This window comes from Bos mutus, chromosome 14, assembly GCF_027580195.1.
Source record: "Bos mutus isolate GX-2022 chromosome 14, NWIPB_WYAK_1.1, whole genome shotgun sequence".
NCBI classification, from domain to species: Eukaryota; Metazoa; Chordata; class Mammalia; order Artiodactyla; family Bovidae; genus Bos; species Bos mutus.
In genome coordinates, this window is record NC_091630.1 from 120,059 (window position 1) to 133,773 (window position 13,715).

Genomic DNA, 13,715 nt, shown 5'->3' on the forward strand with positions numbered 1-13,715 from the left:
TCACTTGTGTCTAATCGATCCTTTCACTAAAACGGTGCCCTTGAAGGGTCAGGCTTAATGCAGCGGTCTCAGTTATAAACTGTTGTCTCATACTGGCCTGTTTTGTCCTGCCTCAGTGTGTGCACCTAATACCATCGGTTATTGACACTGGCAACTACCGACTGTAGTGCTCCCACTGTTCCAGGTCAACTCCTTTTACAGTTAGTTCCACTGGTACCTCCTGTCCGCCTTACTCACTGATACCTCAAAGGATGAGCTCAGAAGGGTATTGCCTGTATTTTAACTGGCGTTTTGAAATGTTTTTGTTAGCAAAGTTTCAGGCTGTCTATTCCACATGTTCCAAGGTATAAACATACAACAATTATTTTAAAATATGTTTCCCATAGTAAAATGTAGGTTGTCCTCAAAGGAGAAATGTAATTTTCCTATTGATCATTCTTTGCTTCCCAAAGTGCTTCTGCTGAACTAAAAATCTAAGAGTTCAGAATATATTTTTATTTGAGCCTTCTGAGTCATATTAATTAGGCAATGTTTTCAAAGTGCTTTTTGAGATGAAATCATTATTCATCAGCAAACCCAAGTGTTTGTTATCATAATGATGGCTTCTTTTAAAGATGCTAATTGGCCCACTGCCATGAAAGAATAACTTCACCTTTGCAGTAACGATTGGAAACATACGTAGGTATCCTATTTATGAACTCATAAATAAAGGCTTCATAGGCAAATATCTATCTATCTATCTATACACACACACACACACACACACATATACACATATATACTTTTACTGTTAAAATAGCAATGAAAAGTCACCGAAATGAAAGTTCATCTTTGGCAATGCTCCGCACCTCCTGAAAATAGAAAGTTGCTTGTGTGGGAACCACAGGAGAAAACCCATTATTCTCATTGTTTCCATGTCATTATTTCTATTTACATGAAAAGTATTTCCATATTTCTCAGCAGACTAGAGCTTATTGAAGTGGTCTGTTCCCAACCCCTGCCCTATGAATACTGTTTTATGCTAGTTCTATTCTATTTCTACAGAGAGGAAAGAATTGTTAAATGATTTTTTCAGCATGTAAATGAAAATAACAGTAATGAGTAACTAAGCAGTAACAAGAAGGTTTCTCTCAGGTTCTTTTCTAACTTGCAAAGAGAATATCATGCTCACTAAAATGGTATCCAAAAATTCCTTGGCATTTTTTTCAAAATTATACGTTTATCCACATTGCATTTCTTTGGATATCAAATGTTTGATACGGCATTTGAACTGAGTTAATTTTTTCCCAAGGGCTAAGATGATTTTTTTTTTTAATAAATCTTCCCTACAGAATAAAAACTATTTGGAAGGCAACATTAATAGCCTTCTCTTCTGAGAAATGTGAGAGGGCTATAAAAATCTAGCATAGAGAGCCAAGTACACTACAGCTCCTATAAACCTTAAATCTAAAAATAAACCTTTTCATGACACTTGTTTGAAAAAAAAGAGTTGTTCTAAGAGAATATTCTAGAAATAAATTTAATCCAAATGTCTCTTTTCAAAACAGTTAGTTTTGAAGTCTTTGTTCTGTAATAAAATAGCCTAGTGTATGAGCAGTTTGCTAGTTGTAAAATAGGCAGTTGAGGGTGTTGGGTTAACTCTTTTGTGGATCCAGAGACCTGAGTACCCATTTATTAAATGGAGCCCCAGAGTCAGAAAAGCTAAGAAAGCAATCAAAAAATACCTAAATTGTCAGCAATCAGATTCTATCCCGGGATAATCCATCTGGCTCAAATTTAAAATAAATCTAAATGAAATTTTAAAAAATCATGATATATAACATTAAGAATCTGGTTTCTAAACAGAAGTCTTAGCTGTTCATTCCAAAGGACTTCCCTGGTGGCCCAGTGTTTAAGAATCTGCCTGCTAATGCAGGGGACACGGGTTTGATTGCTGGTCTAGGAAGAGTCCACGTGCCGCCGAGTAATCAGGCCCGTGAGCCTCAACTCCTGAGCCCGAGTACCTGGAGACCTGCTCCGCAACTAGAGAAGCCACCACAGTGAGGAGATCGCAGGAAGAGGAGCCCCTGCTCATTGCAACTATCAGAAAGCTCACCTGCAGCAACGGAGACCCAGAGCAGCCAACAATAAATAGAGACCAGGTTTTAAAAATTGATCAGGTTGGTTTTTGAGTTTTCATACTATAATACGCTCCATGGTACCTAAATAAGGAATTTTAAATAACTGGGCAAAGAAAATTTCTATCATCAAGGGAGTTATTTAAATGCACGTTAGGCGGCTGCAGATGGGTCTGTAATTTAAAATGTGGATGTTTATCTTTACATATTATACTAAGTGATAGGTGAATATAATACAATGGCCCCAGCTTCAGACAGGAGACAGACATGTAGAACTGCTGTTGTGACGGAGGGAAAAAAAGGAGTGATCGATTCTACTTGAGAAGCTCAGGGAAGATTTCTAAAGGAGGTGTTTGCAGGGAGATTGAAGGCTGAGTGGGACTAGTGTAGGTGGACAAGCGGGAGAAGGGACATCCCAGCAGAGCTATGGAATAGGATTGCAGATTCAGAGAGCTGTGTAAGTTCAGCATGATTGGAGCATTAAATAGACTCAGGGCAACAGTAGGAATTCGAGTTCCAGCAATACATACATACATATATTTACACTTTAATATTTCAACCTTTTGAAAAAGTGTCCAAGGATCAGATTATAGGAAGGAGGCTATGAACCTTGGTGGCTGAGAATAACACTCATTCACCATCGCACAGTTGACATGGGCCAGGAGCCTGGCCCAGGCTCGACTGGGGCCTCTGCCCGAGGTCTGACAAGCGCTCGGTAAGACCCCCATTGCTGTGTGTGCACCCGGAGTCTCATCTGGGAAAGAATTTACTCCCAAAGCGCATTCAGGCTGCCGGCAGAACTGACTCTCCTGTGTTGTGTGAAGAAGGCTGGCAGCTGGCTGGCGTGGCCCACAACACGACTCGGTCAGAAGAGAGTCCGGCTCGCCAGTCTGCTGACAGCCTCATCAAAGGACGATACCCCAGCACCCTTAACACATTCCATTGACTGTCAGGAATCCACTTGTCCTTCCTGCACTCACGAGGAGGGAGTTATGTGTGTGGCTCTCTGAGGGGTCACCATAGGGTGTGTCCACCTCAGAGGGCTTGATGGAATCTTCAGGCGGAATCAAAGAGAAATGGAAATATTTGAACTGCTTTGGTTATCAAAATTCCTAACGTTTTTATAACTCACATTTAAAAATTAGAGGTACATTCCTTTGGAAAATGATCGGCCCTAAGGTATAACAGCACGACACATAGAAACATAGCAAACATTCTCGAGATAAAATAATAGGAAACAAAGCCTTGATGAGCTAATAGTGCTCAAAATAGCTTAAAAAATTCAGACACTACAAATAATATGAATTACATGTTTGATGGAATATCAAACTAAATATCTAAAGGAAAGCAAAAATGGGCCCTTAGATTCAGTCATCACAACCCCTCCTTCCATCGTCCACAGTGAAGTAACAGGTGCTGAGAGCCATCCAGAGCTCCATGGAAACTATTTGGCCTCTGGGAACAATTGTGACTGAGTGAGGTGTGAAATAAGACAAGGGAAGTGGCAATTCCAGATGTAGCAAGTGACTCCATGAAGTATCTTATTTATTAATACTAAAACCAGAAAGAAGAGAAACGTGAAAACTCCACTTATTTATTCAACAAGTATTGACACCTCCTACGTGCCAGGCATTGTAACAGGCCTTGCAGAGGTGATGGCAATCAAGGCAGACTCAGTTCACGTCCTCAAGGAGCTCTTGTGACCTTGTTATGTACAGGTATAAAGGGCTCCTGCAGTCTTGCCCTGCCTGGCAGGGTACCCACGGACCACATTGAATGCCTACAAGGATTGAGATTGTTATGATCCATACTGTGTATTACCATGGGCTGTCCTGGGTGGCTCAGTGGGTAAAGAATTCACCTGCAACGCAGAAGACACGGGTTCCACCTCCAGGTTGGGAAGATCCCCTGGAGGAGGGCTGGCAACCCACTCCAGTATTCTCGCCTGGGAAATCCTATGGACAGAGGAGCCTGGTGGGCTACAGTCCATGCGGTCGCAAACAGTCAGACACAGCTGAAGCAGCTGAGCACACAGGCACACATGTATAAGGGTAAGATAAGCAGTGGATTTCACAAATTTACTAAAAAAAAAAAAAAATATATATATATATATAAGCTCTCTTATTAGTAATTCTTTCAGTTCCAAGTTAAAATAACATTTTGTGCATTGAGTTACATATTTACATAAATAAAATACATCATTAAAGTTAGTTTCGTCTGTTCTTTTTCATGTGGCTCATATTTGTGGCTTGCATTGTATTTATATTTATTTATTTTTAATGAATCAATTTTATTTATTTTTGGATGTTCTTTGTTGGGTCTTTGTTGCTGTGAGGGAGCTTTTCCTCCAGCTGTGGTGCACCAGCTTCTCAGGGCCGTCGGCTCCCTTGTTGCAGGGCGTTTAGGGCAGGGGCTCAGGAGCTGAGGCACGGGGGCTTAGTTGCCCTGCTGCCCCTGCAGTCTTAGTGCCCAGACCAGAGATCGAATCTGTGACCCCTGCATCGGAAAGCAGGTCCCTAACCACGGGACCACCAGGGAAGTCTCTGCTTGCCTTTTAATTGGACAGAGCTCTCGACAGGGACTTCTCGTTTCTGTGTCTTTTGAGCCTAACGTGGTGCCTGCCGCACTCGTCGGGAAGCAATAAGGGCAGACAGAAGGGACCGCCTGGGACTGTGCAATGAAGTAAATGAGAGCGTTGTCAAGATTTCTCTTTAAACACTGATGTTCTTGGAACTAGACAGCAGTGATCCTCCACTAACGGACCCGCGGCCAGTGCAGGAGGCGCAGGAGGCGCAATAGGCCAGGTCAGATCCCTGGGTCAGGAAGATCCCCTGGAGTAGGAAATGTCATCCCACTCCAGTACTCTTGCCTGGAAGAGTCCATGGACAGAGGAGCCCGGTGGGCGATAATCCATGGGCTCCTGAAGAGTCGGACGCGACTGAGCGACTGAGCATGCGCGTGCACACATTTGTCTCTTCTCAGTTTTCAGGTGAGGAAAGTCAAATAAAAGTATTTTCCGTAATTAGTATTTTTGTTCATGAATTATTTTGAAATCTTTGTTGCCAATTGTTGCTTTTTGTGCTATAAAATAAATAAGAAGCTGAGTAACTGGTGGAAAAACTGAAAATTTGCCTCCATCCAGCAAATACTGAGAGCTTCCCAGGAAAATAGTTTTCCAGACTCCTCTGAAATTTATTTTCAAACCTCTTCCATTTCACGTCCTCTTTGCTTTTGTCTTCTGACCTTTAGTATCATGTCTTGTTTGGGATTCTCTTCTGCCCTTTGGACAGGAGTCAATATTTGTCTTTGCAAGCTTTGTTGTTTGATGCTACTAAAGTTATTGGTTCTGTTCTTTTCTGACCTTGAGCAGGAGGTATCATAGTTCAGTTTTAGCCTCTGAGCCTTGCCACCTAATTATAAATTGTACCCACAGAAACAAGCTGTTTGACTGAAGAGATGTTATTGTCTTGGGCATGATGAACCATTTCTAAGGAAAAGAGCATCAGCTCCCATAGTCCACTGGGTACCACAGATGACACGGCAAGTATGACAAATTTCTGGAGCACAGTGAGATAATACAGAGTTCCATTCCTGGGGAATCACTTATTTGGTTTTCATATGAGGAGCAGCCACAAGCTAAAGGGAAACATTTTCCTCCACTACTTCACGTTTCCAGAAAGGTAGTCCCACTCGAGTACACCCTTGGCCTTCTTCTCTACCCTTTTACTCACTGTTCTCAGCAAAGGAGTGATTATTTAGGAGATTATTTGAGAAACTTGGGAGAAGAGACAGGACAACTCATCCCTTAAGAACTATCGAGTCAGGGACTTCCCTGGCATTACAGTGGTTAAGATTTCCTGCTTCTAATGCAGGGGACATGGGTTCAATCTTTGGTCAGGGAATGAAGATCCCACATGCCACCTGGCTTGGCCAAAAAATAAAATAAAATAAATAAATAAATTTCCTGCCCAAAATTTTGTTTAAAAAAAAAAAAAACCACAATTGGGTCAGCCCTACTTCTGTGATGGGTGGGGAGCCTGTCTTGGCTCAAAGACCCTCCGGTTGAGTGAGTAGGCCTATCTAATCCTAGAGTTCAGTATTAGGAAGCAACATCCTCCAGCCTGGTGGTAGGAGCCCTTAAAACTCCAGCACTACTGTGTTCTATCACAGCGACAGCCATTGGGAAGACAGACACCAATAGGCCGTGGTCCCTTCACTCAAGAGACATGTGGCTCGTAGGAGAGACCAAGTGGACAAGTAGATAATTACAGCATAAAGTAGTAAGTTCAGTTCAGTTCAGTTGCTCAGTCATGTCCGACTCTTTGCGACCGCATGAACCGCAGCACGCCAGCCCTCCCTGTCCATCACCAACTCCCGGAGTCCACCCAAACCCATGTCCATTGAGTCGGTGGTGCCATCCAACCATCTTATCCTCTGTCATCCCCTTCTCTTCCTGCCCTCAATCTTTCCCAGCATCAGGGTCTTTTCCAATGAGTCAGCTCTTCATATCAGATGGCCAAAGTACTGGAGTTTAAGCTTCAACATGGGTCCTTCCAATGAACACCCAGGACTGGTCTCCTTTAGGATGGACTGACTGGATCTCCTTGCAGCCCAAGGGACTCTCAAGAGTCTTCTCTAACACCCCAGTTCAAAAGCATCAATTCTTTGGTGCTCAGCTTTCTTTATAGTCCAACTCTCACATCCAAACATGACCACTGGAAAAACCACAGCCTTGACTACACGGACCTTTGTTGGCAAGTGGTAAGTAGTGACAGAGAAAAGCACTAGGTTCTGAGTGGGGGGACACGGAAGAAAGATACCTGGTCCAACTTGAAGAATTCAAGGAAAGCTCAAGAGGCAAACTGAAGGACTTCACTCATGGGCCAGTGGCTAGGACTCCTCACTCTCAATGCAGGGGGCCTGAGTTCAATCCCTGGCCGGGGAACTAAACCCCACATGCCGCCACCAAGAATTTGCACGCCACAACCAAAAAGATGCCACGTGCTGCGACCGGGACACAGCACAGCCAATCAATAAACAAACATTCAAAAAACAAGAAGCAGTCTGAGCTTCAGTGAAAATTACAATTTAGCTGTCAAAGCAGTAAATAACAACAAACCCCCTGCCATTTATTGACAGTGTGCTATATTCCAGGCACAGGCTTTATGTGAATTATCTCATTTAATCCTTGTAACAATCTATGAAGCAGATTATTGTTCCCGTCTGAACAATGAGGGCACTGAGATCAAAAAGCAGCATTTTTTCAGCTCATACGACTTGTCAGTGATGAGGCATGCTTTTTGGGGAGGAGGGGTACTCTAAATAAGGATTCAGCAAACTTTTTTCTGTAAAGGAAACAGTAGGAAATACTTTGGACTTTGCAACTACTCTTGACTCCACTGTTAGAGAGTGAAAACAGCCAGGGAGTCGGCATAAATCAGGGGGCACGGCTGTGCTTCAACTAAACTGTGTTTATGGACATGGAAATTTGAACTGTGTGCAGCTTTTCTGTGTCACTAAACATTCTTCTTCTTCTGAAGTTTTTCAAGTTTAAAAATGTAAAACCCATTCTCAGCCATAGAAATACAGGCCACATTCAAACCAGTGTTGGGCCTAAATCAGCCTATGGACCGTTCACTGCTGTTCCCTCTTTAAATGATTTCTTACCCGAATTTCTCTCTGATTATTTCTTGCAGTTTTTCTTCTCCTTGGTGTTGGCAGGGACCTTTGTTGGTTTTAGTTTGTTGCTATTAAAGTGCGAGTTACTGGATTTTCTTTGATGTTTTCTAAAGTAGAAAATAACTTCTCACCTTCCCCGCGTGCCACTTAGCTGAAAGTAAGAATGCCGTGGCTGCTGCTGGCGCCAATTAGAGCCCATCGCAGTCTCTGCCCTGGTGTGACTCTGGAACACTTGGCAGAATCTTCCTTCTTGCTCTTCCAGCCCATTTTGTTTTTACCTCACTAGTCCCAGGCACATTCCTCTGCGTTAATGAGTTCATTCCTTTATAAGTCCAGGTGGGGAGACTGATAATAAGTGAAGTGATGTCCTCATGGAGGTGTTGGGTGACCCCTAAATCATTCTTCCCCATTTTCCAAAGAAGAGAATTTAAAGGTACTAGCAGACACAGCAGTGTGGATGCCTTCTTATAGGAAAGGCCCAGATAAAGTAAAATTGCCAGAGTTCAAGACGCTTGTAATAATGACGAAGGGGTAGAACTTACTCTCTGAGCACTTCTGTTCTCTCTTAAAGTCTATCACACCTGTGCAGCACCCCTTGCCAACCTGCCCCTTTAGCCCAGTGTCCTCAAAACGCCCCTTGTTCAATGGCTCAAAGTCATAGGCAGAATGACTTTGGTATCTTGATACTATAATGATGAGACTCCATCCTTAACACTCAGAAATGGATTGTTTTGGGCAGAACTGCTAGCAACTTATTCTAAAATCCATTCTCTCCTTCTGCCTTACTAATAGAACCCAAAACTGTCCCCCAGGCAAACGACTGTCTAGAAAAAAAGAAGAATTTTCCTAGCTTTCTTACAGCCAGCTGTGAATAAAAGACTATATTCTGGACAATCATATACAAGGAGAACTGTTATTTAGCAGATTTCAAGAAGCATACTCAGGTATCCAGTGTCCACCCCTCCTCTCCCTTCTTGTCGTCTCCTTCTCCTTGCAATAGAGATGCTATGGCTGGCACTCCAGTAGCCACCGCAAACATGTCTATGAAGGGATGGTGGGTGGAGAGCTGGAAGGAGTGTCGGTCCCTAATTTCATTTGGCCAACAGATTTTCTCTGGACTGCCTCTGGATTTTTCACACATGGGAAAAGGGTAAATATTTATCTTACTTAAGCAACCACATTATTCTGTTACCATCATACACAGCCCCACTCCCCAAATCTAACTGATACTGTTGTCAAGTTAGCCAAACTCATATGGGCAGAAATATTGAATCTCTGACTTTTTGAGGCAATTCAACTCATGTACCACCAAGTACCCAGAGGCTGGTAACAGTGATCAGGGGCACCTCCGAGACTGTACAGTGCCTTCCTGGCTCCCTCTTGTCAAGCCCAGATCAGTTCTCAGCTCAGCCTTGAACTCTGTGGGCTTCCATCATACCTCGAGATACAGACTAGAATGGAGGTCAAAGCAGACACTCAGGACTCACCCGCTTCTGCTCAACCTGTTACTCACTGAGCGTCCTAGAGTGGGTTAACTTTTTTATGCTGCACTTCCTTCTCACTAAACTGGTGATCTAAATGGCAACTGCTTCATTATTTTAGGGCTTAAATGAGTTAATCTGTGCTAAACAGTGTCTGGAACAAAGAAGAGCTACCTAAGTGTGTGCTGTTATTATTATTATTATAATATTATTATCATTAGCATTTTCCATGCTTTGGACTTTATGTTGATAGCACTTGATCTTCCTAGTATAGAGTTACTGTCTATTTTATCCTCTATACATTTGTTTAGAAATGTTGTTTAATTTTGAAAGAAATAAACATTCATTAAAAACATTCAAACCATATATAAGTCAGTAAATCAAAATTCAAAATGTTCCTTCACACGTTGGTCTCCCTGTCAATGGCAATCATTAACCATCACACATGCATCTTTTCAGGTATGTTCCATGCATGGAGAAACATACATAGACATATGTAAAGATATAGACAGACATATGGATACATATATTCTGCTGCTGTTTCATACATAAAAGCTCATATTATACCTATTATTCTATTATTGGATTTTTTGATTTAATACTATTATTTTTATTGAGATAAGTTACATATAACATTGTATTCACTTAGGGTATGCAACATAATGATTTGATATGTGAAATGTGTATTATCACAAATTTAGTGAATTATCACTACGTATAGTTACAGATTTATTTTCTTATGATAACCTTTAAGATCTACTCTCTTGGCAACTTTCAAACAAACAACACACTATACTGTATATCCCCAGGATTTATTTATCTTATAACTGGAAGTGTGTCTCTTTTGACTTAATATTATTTTGACAGCCTTAAAAATGTTTGCATGGTATTCCTTATTCATGGCTTTTTAAACTGTCTCCAGCTTTTTACTATTATAAAATATACAGTACCTTTGTACATTTGTGTGAGTATATCTGTCAAAAAAATCCCAAAAACAACAGAGCTAGGTCAAAGTCATAGAAAGTCCTGACAAGTTCTCCAAAAAGTTTGTTTCAAATTATAAACCATGGATAGAGAAAGTGAATTCTATCTTCCTACACCTTCTTTAAGATGGACTATTATCAAATGTCTTAAATCTTTGCCAACCTGAGAGGTAAAAAGACAATGATCCATTGTTTTGATTTTTATTGTGAGTGGAACTGAGAAGATTTGGGAAATTTATAATTTATCTGTTTTGTTTATTTTTTATGTGAAGTCTTTTGTTTATGTCCTTCCAGTATTTGAATCTTGCCAAAACCTCAAGGGGCTTCCCTGGTGGCTCAGTCGGTAAAGAATCTGCCTGCAATGCAGGAGAGCTGGGTTCAGTCCCTGGGTTGGGAAGATCCCCTGGAGAAGGAAATAGCAACCCACTCCAGTATTCCAGCCTGGAAAACCCATGAACAGAGGAGCCGCATGAGCCGCAGTCCATGGGGCTGCAAGAGTCGGACACGACTTAGCAACAAAACCACCTCTCCGTGCCCTGGGCCACCACACACAGGGACTCCTGTTGTAACACAATCTCCATCTGATTTCTGACACCAGCCATTCATTCAGTTGCATCTTAGTCTGAGTGTTCTGGTTCCAAGTGCCCTTGTAAGTAGATGGGAAGGGGCTCTGGTGGAAGATTTGGACACACTCATTCTGAAGAGTTAAGTGACAGAATGAAACTATCGCCCTTCTTTCCCTAGTTCTGTCTCCTCTGTGAGTCAGAGGAATGGGCTGTATTATAATCCTGAGCCTCTCCAAGCTGGTATGACGCCTCAGGCAGAGTCCAGCATCTCCAGCACCACTTTGTTTCCTAGTGAGAAGCCATGACTCTTAAGGGCACACTTCGCAGAGAGCCCAGCAAGCTCTACCACCCTACAGTCATCCTATGTCAGAGGGGAATCCTTTGGGAACGGTTGAGGGGGACAGGGTCCTCCAGGCAAATAGGTCCCACAGCCTTGGGAACATCCATAGCTCACAAGGCTGACTCTGACTAATAATTTTCTGAATTATTAATAACTGAAGCTTCAGAATACAAAGAATAACAGAGAAATTGGAGTCTACCATATGAAGCTCTAGCTTTGCAAAGTACATCTGCGGGCTGTAATTTTGGTAGGTAAACCATTTGAAGAACCTGTTTGTAAGAACCTATGCAAACAAAGCCTTGTTTTGCACACATGCGAAGCATGCACAAGACCTTCCAGAGGCCTCTTACACACTCCTTCACTGTGCCCTGAGCAACGGCATGGTTCAACCCACTCTTCACTCTTCTTTCACAGATATTGCAAAACCTGGCTTTTCATCCACTTCAGGGAGTACCTGAACTCAGGAAGCCAAAGCACTTGGCAAAAGCCACAAATTCTCCTTTAGAACAAAGAGGCACACTTGTAAATCCAGCTCTGAGAACAGGCCGTGCTAAGCCACAGCTCTCCAGCAGGGTAAGCCACCTGACCTCTGAGGGAGACGGTGTCACGGTTCTGACCGATCGCCCACCCGCTGCTCACGCTTTCCCAACCCACCTGTGCCCTCCTCACTGCCACTGGGTCTGCACCAACCTGCCCTCCACTTTCAAGTTCCAACTCAACACTCACTTCCCTGGCCTTGCCCTTCTCTTCTGGTTGCTCATCTTTTACATTTTCCTTGACAATGAAGTGTTCAGTCCTCATCAAGATGGGCTCCTGTGTGTTTGGGAAGTCAGAATGGCACAGGACTTTGAAATCTGGCAGGAATACAGCTAACACCAGCTCTGACATCTGCCAGCTGTGACCTTGGGCATGTTACGTAATAGCTTCCTCGGTTGTCGGGGGATAACCACAGTCACCTTGGAAAGTTGTTCCGATGGGTAAATCAGATAATACATGTAAAGTGCTTAGCTCTGGGCTCGATTCGTGCTATGAGATCTATTCTTAGCTTGGCCTCTCTTTTCGGGTAGTTTCACATAATCCTTTTCTTTCAAATTCAAACCACCCATCCCTTGAGATCGGAAATCAAGTGCTATCAAATTTTTTCAATTCCATAAAAGTGTCTAACACAAGTTATTTATGGATTAGTCAATAGTTGTTTCTGAAATTATTGGAATATTGACATAATATTATAGTGAAAGGTGAGAAAGTCATGTGAATCAGGTTTAAACGTTGATGGCCTCAACAGATTGTTGACACAGTTTTGTATACAGTATGATTCTCCAGAGACTCAAGAAAAATGCTGAAATTTGACTCAGAAAACCTGAGTTATAATAACCTTGAAAGTGAAAGTGAAGTTGTGAAGATGAGTCTGACTCTTTTGCCACCCAATGAACTGTAGCCCGCCAGGCTCCTCTGTCCATGGATTCTCCAGGCAAGAATACTGGAGTGGGTTGCCATTCCCTTCTCCAGGGGATCTTCCTAACCAAGGGATCAAACCCAGGTCTCCTGCATTGCAGGCAGATTCTTTACCTTCTGAGCCACCAGGAAAGCCCATAATAACCTTGGAAACCTTGATAAAGTCACACTACCTTGTGTTCTTGTCAATAAATAATGCTTAGCAATATCTGACCTGCCTGCCTTTCTGGGATATTTTGAGGATCAATCGCCACCATCTGTATGAAAACATTTTCAAACCATAATGCAGTCTAAAAATGAAAGATTTGAGAATGGCTGGGTCCATTAGATTTATGATGACCTAGGGATGGAATAAGGAGGCACACTGTTTCTCCGGGAAACCGCCCCGTGGCTGAACAGCGTCAGGATCCATAGCCTCGAAATGTGTACATAATGCGATCCTCTCCTGGATGACCGAGTGTCAGGCTGTACTTCCCAAGACTGCTCAGAACCATATCTGCTAGCTCCTTCCACTCTGCTCCTGTGCCCCAGCTAAGCCTGCAGTGGTTAGAGTGAATTTCTAAAATATTAGCAGCCTTTATGGGGATCAAAGTGCAGGCACTTACCCAGAAATGTTCTCTGAATTGCTTACATTACCAGAAAAAGTAAAGTGCAGAGAATCCTGGAATGGCCTATAGATTCAAATGAACCCCAAATTTATCTCTATTCCAGTTCCATTGTTAGCACTTTTTGGATCAAGTTGGAATTTTTTTTTTTTTCATTTGTTTTTGCTGCAAGCTTGTGGAAGTGTTTGGCTTGACAATTAGGAGTTGGGAAAGAGGTGGAAAATTACAGTCTGAGAGCTGCTCTGTGCCTTTTTTGCAAGAACCTAACAGAAAAACATTGAGTCTGGTGTTGAAGCATTATAGTAGAAAACAGAAGTCGAAAACATCCTCCTTCCGCCGCGAGTTTGGACAGCGGTGCAGGCTGAAGGTGCACAGTGACGCAGGAGGCAGGCCGGCTGGCTCGCTGCCACGTTGTGGCGTTCCATACTTGTATGTAACTTGCTGCCATGACCCACTTGTGGCGCTACAGTCACTGTATGGACAGGGATG